At 37.8% G+C, this 12,426-nt stretch overlaps 1 protein-coding gene across 6 annotated transcripts in view; it reads left to right on the top strand.

Annotated features, from left to right (window-relative positions):
• DSCAM (DS cell adhesion molecule) overlaps positions 1 to 12,426 on the top strand; it is a 614,601-nt gene that overhangs the window by 350,025 nt on the left and 252,150 nt on the right. The window lies entirely within an intron of this gene.

The following is a 12,426-nucleotide window of genomic DNA, read 5'->3' as shown; positions in this document are numbered from 1 at the left end:
ACAGTGCATATGAGTGACAAGAGAAATGTATTCCACCAATATGCTGTAATAGTGTATGAGAGGGAGACATTTAATGGGGGGAGGGAGAGAAAATATCCACTTGATTGTATAGGAAGGACAGTATATGGTTAGTGCATTGGAGACATTTCCAAAGAACAGTCATATTTTTTATTATCTATTATTTATATTAGTATAATGCCTAGAAATCCGAGTCATGGGCCAGGACCCTGTTGTACAAGGCGCTGTACTAACACTGAACAAAAATATTGTCCCTGCTGCAAATAGCTTACAATATAAGTATATGACAAGAGGCAACAGATGGATACAGTGTAATTGTAGCCATGTCCGTCCCAGGATATTAGAGAGACAAGGTAAGTGAGGTATTATCTTTTATTGGACCAGCTTCTGAAGCTGGTCCAATAAAAGATATTACCTCACCTACCTTGTTGGTACAGTTGGAGAGAGACAGACAGAAGAGTACAAGGAAACCATGAGACAATATTGGTCAACATGATAGGCTGTGACCTCAGCACAAGAGCAGCCTAACTGTTGCCAAGTTTTTTGTAGGTATCATGTCAAAGGGGAGTTTTATGAAGGGATTTGAAGGCGTATAATGAGTTAGATTTGCAGATGTTTACACTGAGTACTGCCCAACTGTGAGGGGCAGCATGGAGAAAGCACAAAGGTGCTTGTTAGAAACTTTAACAAGTGGGTGGTGGACCATCCTCAGATGCACCAAGTTTGCACTACTGTCTTGTTCAGGGAAGTGGAAAGGTGGCTTAGAGCTACAGTTCTCCCCCTTCTTGGGTCCTAGACTAAGCAATGCACTCCTGGACCTAAAGAGCTGGGCCTTGGTGTTCAGAAGCTATTATTTTAATTTAGTCTTATTGATGTCTCTGTTTCTGGTTGTTTCCAGGCAAGTGAATACTTCAACGAGTGCTTATCCAATGGATAGCTTATGTTTACTTGCCAAATCAATGAGAGAGAGAAAATAATCCCAGCCCAAACCCCAAATTATTTGTTTGGGATTCCTAGATTTGACTAACATAAAGTCAATCATCAGATCAAAATACTAAACTAGAATGTGTCAAGTGACGCTTTGTAAAATAGAGCATATGCAATAGGTGAATATACTGTGAAAGTCTTACAAGATTTTTTGTGGGAGGGAGGAAGAGATACTGGGGCAATTTTTTTGATATGACTCTCCCTCCAGTTTGAGATGCTTCATTACCTTTGCAGTTACTTCTGAGGTGATCCAAAGTAGTAACACATCAATGTATTTAAAATATGTGAAACTATTAAACTGCAGCAATTCTAATCAAATGTAGTATAATATTGATTATATGCAATTAGTTACAATAAGGCTGCTGCTACTGGCACTAGTAATGCCCTAGGGCCTAGGCTATGATTTATGCTAATCATATTGTTTATACCTAAAGTACTATGCATACAAAGTGACTTTGAAGGTACAAACCATTAAGTCTGATGCATAAACCTAACCATTGTTCAGTTCAGAAGAAATGCAAGTCCTTCCTTCATATAATGGGTGATGTCTTGCTTGTTCTTAAATTTCCCTGTTGATGGAAAAGGGGATGAATTAGGTTTCCTGGTATCACAGCGTAAAATGTAAGTTTAGCTGTATTGTGCCACTGGTCACCTATAGGCCACATATTTATTAAGGATTCACCAGCAAAAATTTGAAAGAACTGATTTTAATCCTCAAGCAGCTCCATACATAACAAGTAAACCCGTTTAATCAAAAGCTGTCTTAAAACTAGCTAGTGATTTAAAACTTAGCTGCTTCCTTTGCAATTGAAAGAGGGAAAGCAGCTGACAAGAGTAACGTCTATAAAGGCCTGAATCATCTAAAACTGCAGTATTAAGATTAGGACAATTTTCCTTAACATGCTGGAGGATTGACAGCTAACTACTACAGGAGAGATTTGCAACTACCCAGACCAAATGCTCTCAAGGGAGATTTAGAGAAAAGAGACTGTGCATTATGTACATGTTTTGAATCATTTTTTATGATCAAACAGCACAAAAATAATTAACATTGACATAACTGTTAATTAACACAATCTTGACAAATGTACATAAAAGTACAATTTAATATTGATCATTTTCCTTTCCCCCTTGAACTACCAATCCCTTAACAGAAAACAAACACATAATTTTAAAGCCCCAAACAGAACATAATACAAGTACAATTAGGACTGACAACTGATAGCAAATATGCCTCTTTTTTTGCAAATTCTAAAACATGGGTGAGAAAGGAAAAAGAAATGAGGAGGCGCATCTCCTTAAATGTTCTGATTTATATACTGTAACTTTCAGTTTTCTATGGTGCCCATTATCACAGTATCTAAATATTATATTTAACTTTTTTAAAATGATTGAACTGTATACACAATAAGATTATCTATTCATTTTTTCTTACTTATTCTGCTCTTAGAGAGAGACAGTATATTATGATAATAGAGTTGAGCCCATATCAACCAAAAGTATGAATTCAAACTCCCATACATTTTAGGGGTGTTTGGATTTGTGTCATCAGATTCAGACCACTTCCTGTGGATCTAAATGCAACATGGCTTCGAAACCTAGGGGCTAGTCACTGCTTAGTCCTTTGTATCATGTCAGTTTATAAAGATGAACTTGGTGTTTGCATATTTTTGAACATTTTTGTAGTTACCTCATAGTCCTAGGAGCAGGGAAAGATTTTTTTAAATGTAAAAGCAGATTGTTATTGTAGCTTAGTAATGTCACAGATTTTGCCATAACGGAAGGGTGGCCAGGCCAAATTTGAGTGGGTGGCATTGAAACCTTATGCCACAGGGTCGCAGCACCACTCAGGTTTCGTCTGGCTGCCCCTGCCCCCCAAGCATCTGCCTGGTTTGCATATAACTATAGTGGCTTCTGCCCATGAGATATTTCAAGGATGGGGTGAGGGCAGTATTCTCTTGGGAACCTGGGGAACTGCACCTGAGGGCTTTATTTTCCCCATGAGAACTGAAACGGGAGAAGGGTGGTCTTTTTTCCCTGTCCCCTTCGTGAAGGATTGGAGGAGGGAGAATGCTTGCTTACTCAGTGGTGTCTCAAAACTCTGACAGCTGCTCAGCCAAATATGGCTAATAATTGTGCTAATCAGGAAATTAATTATTCAGTTTGCAAATTCTGGTTTCTTTCACCGGAAGCTCAAAAAGGGAAGTCATATGTCAGCACTTCTGCAAGCAAAGTTGATGGTAGTGATGAGCAAACCTGAAAAAGTCTAAAGTTTGGATCTAGGATAGATAAACATGCAAAACTCTGGATGTTTATCTGAAACTCTTGAGCTTGAGCTTGGAAAACTCTTGGATTCAGAATTTCATAGCTCTTAAGGCCAGAAGGCACTATCATCATCTACTCTGATCTTCTGCCTGACATAGGCTAAAGAACTTCGCCAAATAATTTCTGTATCTAGCTTTTGACCTCTGATTAACCTATAGCATATCTTTTGGAAAGCAATCCGGGCTTGATTTAAAGATTGTAGATGATGGAGAATCCACTATGTCCCTTAGCAGAATTATTAGTTAGCAGAATCATTTCTGGGTTAGAAAGCTATTTCAATGGAAACCTATCTGTTTCTTTGAAAATTATGAAAGATTAAGAAACTTCTGTGCTTGTGTGTAAATTTGATAGCTCAAACCAATGAACTATCCACCAATGAAAACAAGAATTTAGGCCCTTTCCAGACTACAACTGAAACCATCCTGAGCCTCAAGTCTGCAAACGTTTACACGTGTTCTTAATTTTACTCATGAAAGTAATCTCACTGAGTTCACATAAAGGCTCAAAACAGCCAGTATGAGCCTATATGCTGTATTGCCAGCTCTGTGAAGCTACTACCTGTATCTTGTTTTACAAAGTCTCAACTTTCATTTTGAGGGGAGAGAGCGAAAAACACCATACCTAACTCTCTAGTTGTTATCATTCTGAAGAAAACCTCAAAAGTATGAACTGAGAGCTTGTCTGCAGTTAAAGCGCTGCAGTGGCACAGTTGTGTTTCTGTAACCCTGAGTGAAGATGTTACCTACGCTGATGGTACAGCTTCTCCCGTCAGCATAGGCACTCCACCTCCTCAAGAGGCAGTAGCGATGTCAAGAGGAGAAGGCCTCCCATTGATATAGTGCTGTCTGCACCAGGAATTAGGTCAGTATAACTACATCACTCAGGGGGATAGATTTTCCAATCCGTTGAGAGACGTAGTTTTACTGATACAAGTTGGTAATGTAGACCAAGTTAGGGTATAACTGGTGCAGAAGTGTCTGTGAGAGTCTGCAGAGAACTGGAACAATAGCTCTGAGAGGTGTGAACTGCCCCATTCATCTCAATAAAGTGTTAACTCAGATGCCCAGTGGTCCTGATTTAAATGTTTTAAATTATTACTTGTTTTATTTCTCATGTCAGAAAAGAGGTGGGGGATCATAGAGCTGCAAAATTTATTGAATAACATCTCATTTCAGTGCCAAAAGTGTATAACATTTGAGAGATATCACAACTTATTTTTCCCCCCAAGCAAGAAGGAGTTATGCCAGCCTAAGAGGCCCAGCAGGGCCCATGGGTATAATCAGGCCCCCTGAAGGGGAGCCAGTGGAGCTCAGAGGGTTGCATACTCTTATTTTGGACATCAGCGCAACCTACTGTGAGTGGCATCCCATTTTGATGACTCACATGGATAGAACATATTTTGTGCGTGGATCTTAGAAGAGTACCACTACTCTTTTTTTAACTCAATCTGGTTCACGCAGATTGTTTTGTTGTTTAGAGAATCATGTTGTAGCAATGCTATAAAATGCTGAGAAAGGTTATTCTCTAGAATGGCTCTTTTGAGAAATGTTCAGGGTAACCATTCTAGATCGTTGCTAGAAAAACAGTTTTCTCAGTTGGAAGCGATGGGTACAATTGATAAAAGTTTAGTTGTGCTATATTATCATTTAGCATCTGATTAAAGGAACCATCTGTTCTTTTAATTTCTGTCAACCCAATTTAGGCTGCAATAATACAAAATCATGATATGTTTCCCACAAAGTGAAAATTAAATATTTTTTATTACCCCATCTTGAGAATAACATTACCCCTTATTCAAAGACTAACACTGTGGCTGCCAGAAAGGGGGAAATAAATAACGTTAAAAAAAAACCCTTGAAAACAAGCTAAAAGAATAATTAATGTTAGAGTCTTAAAATTTGCTCATTTTCATACACTAATTCCACAAGAAAGCATTCAAATACTTTTATGAATTATACATGAGAAAAATTTCATATTGGAAACCCAAACGGAGTTATCTTAACTTTATTACTAAGACCTGTAAAATTTTATTTTACTCTTTGATATTATCCAATCTAATGGATGGCATAAAACCTTACATAAGAGCAATTTCATGTTGTTAATGTGGCCTCTCATCACTTAGAGAAATTAATACAATATTTGCCAATGCAGCTAAACTTTAATGAAGTCACTGGGTTATTTAGGGCAGGAGGCAGCAGTTAGTAAAATAAGAAATGCACTTCTTTAGATGCCATCCAGGAGGTTTAAAGGGAGACAGTTCAGGTTGGCAGGCTCCAATTTGACCTACTTTCTCTCCATCTATTTCTTTTCAAGATTATTAATTTTTTATTTGTTTCCTCAGATTAAATGCTTCAGTAATGAATCCTATATAAATACAATTTGAATGTTATTCACAATTGATGGAAAGTAATTTGATTAAGGAAACTAAAATGGTTGCTGGTAAAGTTTGCAGATGGCACGGAAATTGGTGCAGTTGTAAATAATGATAAGGATTAGGTCAATTGTACAGCGTGATCTGGATCACTTGATAAACTGATCTCATTTGAATAGCACATGTTTTAATACAGCTAGATGCAAGGTCTAAGAACAAAGAATATAGGTCATACTTTCATAGAGTTTAAGGCCAGAAGGGATCATTAGATCATCTAGTCTGATCTTCTGTATATTACAAGCCATTAAATTTCCCCATATACCCCTATACTGAGCCCTATGACTTTAGTTGGACTAAAGCATTTCAGTCCTCAGAAGACTTAAATATTGTGTGCCACAGAAAGAGAACCGGAGAGTGTTGGGTGCCACCAATGCCAAAGGCCCATGCAGGATGGGGGAAACTGTATTCTGGAAAGCACTGTGAAAAGGACATCAGAGGTTATGGTGAATAATCAACATTAGTTACTGTGGCTAAAAAGACTAACATGTTTTTTGGATGCATAACCAGGGGAATATCAAGTAGGAGTATGGAGAGGGTATTATCTCTGCATACAGCATTTCTGAGACCATTGCTGAAATATCGTGTCCAGTTCAGGGGTGTGAACTTAAAAAGGCTGTTAAAAAACTGGGAAGGGTTCAGAAAAGAGCTGCAAAAATGATTCAAGGTCTGAAAGATCCACTTTACAATCAAAGGTTTAGGAAGGTCAATCTATTTAGCTTATCAAAGAGAAGGTTAAGAGGTAACTTGACTATGGTCTGTAAGTACTTACGCGAGGAGAATATTTCTAATAATAGAGGAGCTCTTTAATCTAACAGACAATGCATAACAATATCAAATAGCTGGGAGCTGAAGTTAGGCTAATTCAGACCAGATATAATGTACAAACTTTCAACAGTGATGGCAATTAGTCATTGGAATAATTTACCTTGTGGTTGTAGTGGTTTCTCCATGGAAGTCTATAATCAACATTTATGTCTTTCTACAAAAATATGCTCTAGCTCAACTTCAAGATATGGACTTCATATAGGAACTGTGTGAGCGGAAGATTATAATGGTTTCCTTCAGGCCTTAAAATCTATGAATCCACAAACTATTCATCCTCATACTGAAGTGAAGTTGTACAGTGGAGACAGGTGAAGACTGGGGGCCAGGACTCCGGGTTCTGTTCCCATCTTTTCCACTGACCCTTGTGATATTTGGCAAGTCCCTGGTTAATCTGTGTGACTTGGTTGCCCATCTGTAATACAGTTATAATGATAATATTAGTAATAACACTTGCCTACCTCACAATTGTGTTCTGAAGAGTAATCAGTGTTTGTAATATGCTTTGAGGTCCTTGAATGAAAAACACTATATGCAAATGATGGGCCTGATTTTCAGAGGTGCTGAGCACTGAAAACTGCAATTGAAGTTAATAGGAGCTGCAAGCACTCAGCATCCCTGAAAATCAGTCTCTAAAATTATTATAATTATCAAGTTTCCAAGGGATTATTACATTCAATAGCAAGGAAAAATAAATGTAAATTATGAAATATATTTTGACAGTGTTCTTTTATTAATTGGGGTGAAGGTGATTTCTCTGCCTCCCTCCCTCCCTTGAAGCCTGCTAACAGCAAACAAACAAAAAGCTTAAATTTCTCTGAAAGGATGCATCTTTACAAACATTCTTGTTTAGCATATTAAGTAGGTAAATAAAAAAAAATTGATTTTGCTAGAGCAAAACCGAGAGTGATTAAATTAAATATGCCTGGAGAACAGAACACTCCCCAAGATCAACAATGTAATAAATGCATGTCGTTCCCCATCCTGGTGCGTTTCTAAACACTTTTGAAGTACAGTACACAGAATGCTCAACACTTAGGCTTTGTTGCAGCTGACAGCCTGTCGGCTTTAATGAAAATGTTTTCCGTTTAGAAGGTGACAGAAATTACATACATTTTCCCTTTTATTTTTTGTCATCTTTTATGTCTAGCATTTTTATGGTTTAAAGGAGTTGGTTATAAAAGTGTTACATAAGTATGTAAACTATATTAAGAAAAAGAGGAAGAGAAATGCTTTAACCTTGTAATTACACACAGTGGGTGTGGGTGAGAAATGTGTACTGTGTGATAAATCTGACCGGTGGCAATAGCTCTTTATTTTTAGCCATGTTTAAAGAGGGTCAGGCAAAAATTCCTGAATATTGTAGTAAGTAAAGGTTTTACTTAACAACTCCCTTTCTTATATCCGATCGTGAGATCATTTAAATAGTGTTAATATTATGTGTACATTCAAAGAGGCAGCCCATATACGTGGGGCTAAGACTAGAAGAAGATTACATGTACATCAATAACTCTATATTTCAAAATAATTGTGTTTAATACATTACTCAGATAATGATCATTTACAAATTCTTAGCTGTGCAGAGACATTATGTAATGTTTCTCTAGCTTTCAGACAGGCTTTTCAAAAAATAAGACCAGATTTGACTGGCATGTGTACATAGGCGCATGTGAGAACTTTTGTAGGCTGGAGTAGAGGAAAGAAGGCTCAACCAACAACATGCAGAGGTGCAAAGTGGCATTGTGGGGTCTGGGAGTGGCTTACATATCCGTGCATATACCGTATGTCCCTTAGAACAACAATAGGCAATCTACATAGGACTCAACATAAGATTCCTTTTCCTATATTGGTAGGAATAATATGCATTAGGTGGGAGATGCTGTGGGAATTCAACTTTTAAACCCAACTATATGCAAAGACTTTGGCATGTGTGTAACTTTATGCATGAGTAATCCCCCAGTGGCTTAAATCTTTGTAGGACTGGGGCTTTACTTAGTAAAGATACTATTGCAATCAGAATCAGTCAGTACTGGAGAGGGGGACATGGATCAGCATTCACAATGCACTCCTTGTCAGTACCCAGCCCAAGTCTGGGAAGCTAATGATCCAACCAGCTGACCAAATTTGGTGATGAATCCTGGTCACATGCCACCTGAGGTACGTTGTGCATATGCTAAGAAGAAGAAATACAGGAGATACTGATGCAGGGCACTTTTAGGACGTTTGTTTGGCCATTTGCACATGCAATTACATTATTCTCATACATGGTTAGGTAAATGAGATAATTAAGTCCATAACTGTACACTTAAATTACTTAAAATTCATTCTTTTCAACTGTGATCATTAGGCTTAAGAGTTAGCCCCAACTGAGATTAATGAGGACAGCTCACATCTCTTGAAGTGATCATGTCAGGCTGCCTGCTGTCAGAGGAAAATATCCTTGCATTGGTTACATGGTTCACATCATGAGGGTTTCTTTGCAAACAAGGAATATAAACTTTTTTTTAAAAAAGTCTAGATTCTATAGACATGTTGGTCAGAGACCTCAGAAGTTCTGGATCTGGACTGTGGGCTGGGTTTTTGGCATGACATGGCAAGTGTCCTTTTTAGCACAGATGTTGGAATCTTTACAAAGTAAAAGGTATGAAAATGCTGCACAGAAGTTAGATTGCCAAATGATGAGTAAGGGGCAGGGGAGAGTGGATTGCATAGTTGTCTCTGAGTGTGTATAGGTTGTAAATGCCATGGAAAAAGGAGGGTTACTTAGCATGGTGCAAGGGGGTATAATGAAGAGTAATATGGTGAAACTCAGCAACATAAATTTTTCACTGAATACCAGTGAAACACCATGGAACAGCCTTCCAAAGGAGTGGTAGAAGCCCCATCACTGGAGCCATTTAAAAGTAGACTGTACACATAATTAGAAAATGTAATGTAGAGAGCAAGCATATACCAGCTAGTGAAGCCCTAGATGATCTAAGAGATACTTTCAATCTCTAATTTCTGTGTTTTCACCCGTTGCAAGGTTTGTCAGTAAAATTGTTCATCTGCTGTATGAAGAGTAACCTGCAGAGCCAAAGAATCCTTGTTTGGCTAAACATTACTCCTGGAAAGAGCTCGTAGTCACACTGGTAGCCTCTTATGTAAAAAGAATGGTGCTGACCATTCTTATTGAGTTAGTTATTCATTGTTAGATCGGCTATACCATATTCTCCAAACATTGTAATTAAAGATATTCCAATATTTTAAAATACAAATGCTGATTTTTTTCCTTGTAAACTTTACATTGTATATTTTAGTCATAATTGTACTGCTCTGAAATACTATTTCCCAGGAGGTGGTATCTGCCTTCCACTATGCTAAGAAGCCTGTTTTGTTTCAAGGTAATCTGCACTGAAACACAAAGCCTGTGCATTTCAGTAATTAACATTTTCAAGACAATGGTCCTTGGATAGTCCAAAAAAAAAAAAAGCAACATCTCAGGGTAAACAGTTCATGTTTTAGGTTTGAATATACTCCCAGAGTGCCTCCACAGATATACTATGGCCGAAAAGCCTTTTCCCCTCGCTTTCCCTATGACATCTGTCCCATGTCTACCACATCTGCTCAAGTGGGGCACTGAGCTCTGCATTTGATCCAAAGTGAGCAGGAGCTTAATATCTTGTATATTTATGTTTCGACAGGAGTTTTCAACAGCAGCTCAGAATAATAGTTTAATGTCTTTTGCAAAAATGAGGAAAAATAATAGATTCAAAGTTCAGCCTAACCCTGCTTCCACTGAAATAATTGGCAAATATTGCATAGACTTGAAAGGAAGCAAGATCAGGCCACGCCAGTGTCATATCTGAGGTCATTTTAGCATTCAGTACCTAACATGAGAAAGAAAGGTTGTCTACAGTTGTTTTAGCACACTGTGCCTTGTTCCAAAGGTTAGTCTGTGCTGTGGTTTTAAATGAATTTCTACAAATTATTTTAAAAATTCTTTTAGATCACTGCTTAAATGGGATGGCTCGAGTAATTGTCCTCCCCACAAATACCATTTTATTTTGATTCACTGATTCTTAGAAGTGCTTATACCTTGACCCATTTGTGTCTAAATGCCCTTCATATTGTTAATCACAGACAAATCTGTATGTAAACCCGTGTTTGGTTAAAAGGAAGTGTTTCTCAGATCCATTTTATTGAATATTGGTTTATAACTGTTGTCATCCCTGTATATTTTCCACCATAATTCAGAAAGTAGGATATATTTTGCAATATGCATGTACTAATCTTCCCGTTGTAAGAGTTATCAAACACCAGGAGAACAATAGTGCACTTAGAATTGCTATATACTGTTGATCTCTTACTTTTATTAAATGCAGTCATATGTAGGGCTAAAATTCCAGATGGGTCTTCAGAGGGAGTTGGGGGGGTGTTCTCATGAGTGCAAAAGCTTGTACTGCATTCAAATTACAATGCTAGCTATAAAATGATAGATGATACCACAAAAACAATTTTATATTTTCTTTTTATCCTGTCTCTCTTAATTCCCATTTATTCAAATGGAAAAACTTGGTAAAACCTATTCTTTCCCTGAAAGACTGATTGATTGATTTGTTTGTTTATTGATTGATTGATATTCCAGCAATGTCTGGAGGCACCAAATGAGATCAGGGTTCCCTTGTGCTAGGCACTGTACATCTGCAAAGTAAGATATAGTCCCTGTCCACAAAAGATCTAAATAGGCAAGGTAGATAAAAAGTGGAAGAAAGAGAGTATTACCACCAGTTTGTGGATGGGGAATTGAGGCACAGATTGATTAATTGATTTGTCCATGCTCATGCGGGAAATCTGTGATAGAGTTGGAAATTGAAGCGAGATCTCCAGTCTCCTTACTGACAAGAGCAACTTTCCTTTCAAATGTTGTTCATTTTTATTTGACAGTGTTCCCCTCATCAATACAACTAGCACTTTATCATCCATGATTCTTATAATGCACTGGACAACATTGCTTCACCTTATTTATTTCCAGTCATTGCTGTTAGCATTATCAATTAGACCAACACAACATGGAGAACAGAGCTTGTTCATTATTCTGTGTTCCCTTTATTGGCTGCCTGCTTGGTTCTGTTAGCACACCAAATAAATAAATAAATACATAAACAAAAATTATAAAAACTTGTATACACAGTAGCTTTTTCATGTTCTAGGTTAAAGAAGAATGTATTAAAAAGAAACGTAAATACATATATTCATATATTATATGTAGACTCTTAGACTTTAAGGCCAGAAGGGACCATCATGATCATCTAATCTGACCTCCTGCACGTTGCAGGCCACAGAATCTAACCCACTGACTCCTGTAGTAGGCCCATAACCTCTGGCTGAGTTACTGAAGTCCTCAAATCTTGATTTAGAGACTTCAATTTACAGAGAATCCACCATTTACTCTACTTCAAATCAGCAAGTGACCTATGCCCCATATAACAGAGGAAGGCAAAAAAAAATCCAGGGTCTCTACCAATCTGACCTGGGGGGAAATTCCTTCCCATCCCTGAGCATGTGGGCAAGACCTACCAGACATCTGGGAAATAATTTTCCATAGTAGCTCAGAGCCCTCCGCATCTAGTATCCCATCTCTGGCCGTCGGAGACGTTTGCTAGTAGCAGTTGCGGATGGGGCCATATACCATTATAGGCAACCTTAGCATACCATCCCCTCCATAAACACATACCAAATGCAAGTGGCTGTTTATAATATAATATTTTAAAAATTAATTGGAGAAGACTTTCCACCACATTTCTACAATGTTAAAGTACTGTGGGTCAAATGATGGAGTAGGACAATTCGTCCTGTCCCTT

Source organism: Chrysemys picta, chromosome 1 (assembly GCF_011386835.1).
Source record: "Chrysemys picta bellii isolate R12L10 chromosome 1, ASM1138683v2, whole genome shotgun sequence".
NCBI classification, from domain to species: Eukaryota; Metazoa; Chordata; order Testudines; family Emydidae; genus Chrysemys; species Chrysemys picta.
Note: the sequence above shows the minus strand (reverse complement) of the source record. Positions and strands in the feature narration are given on the sequence as shown.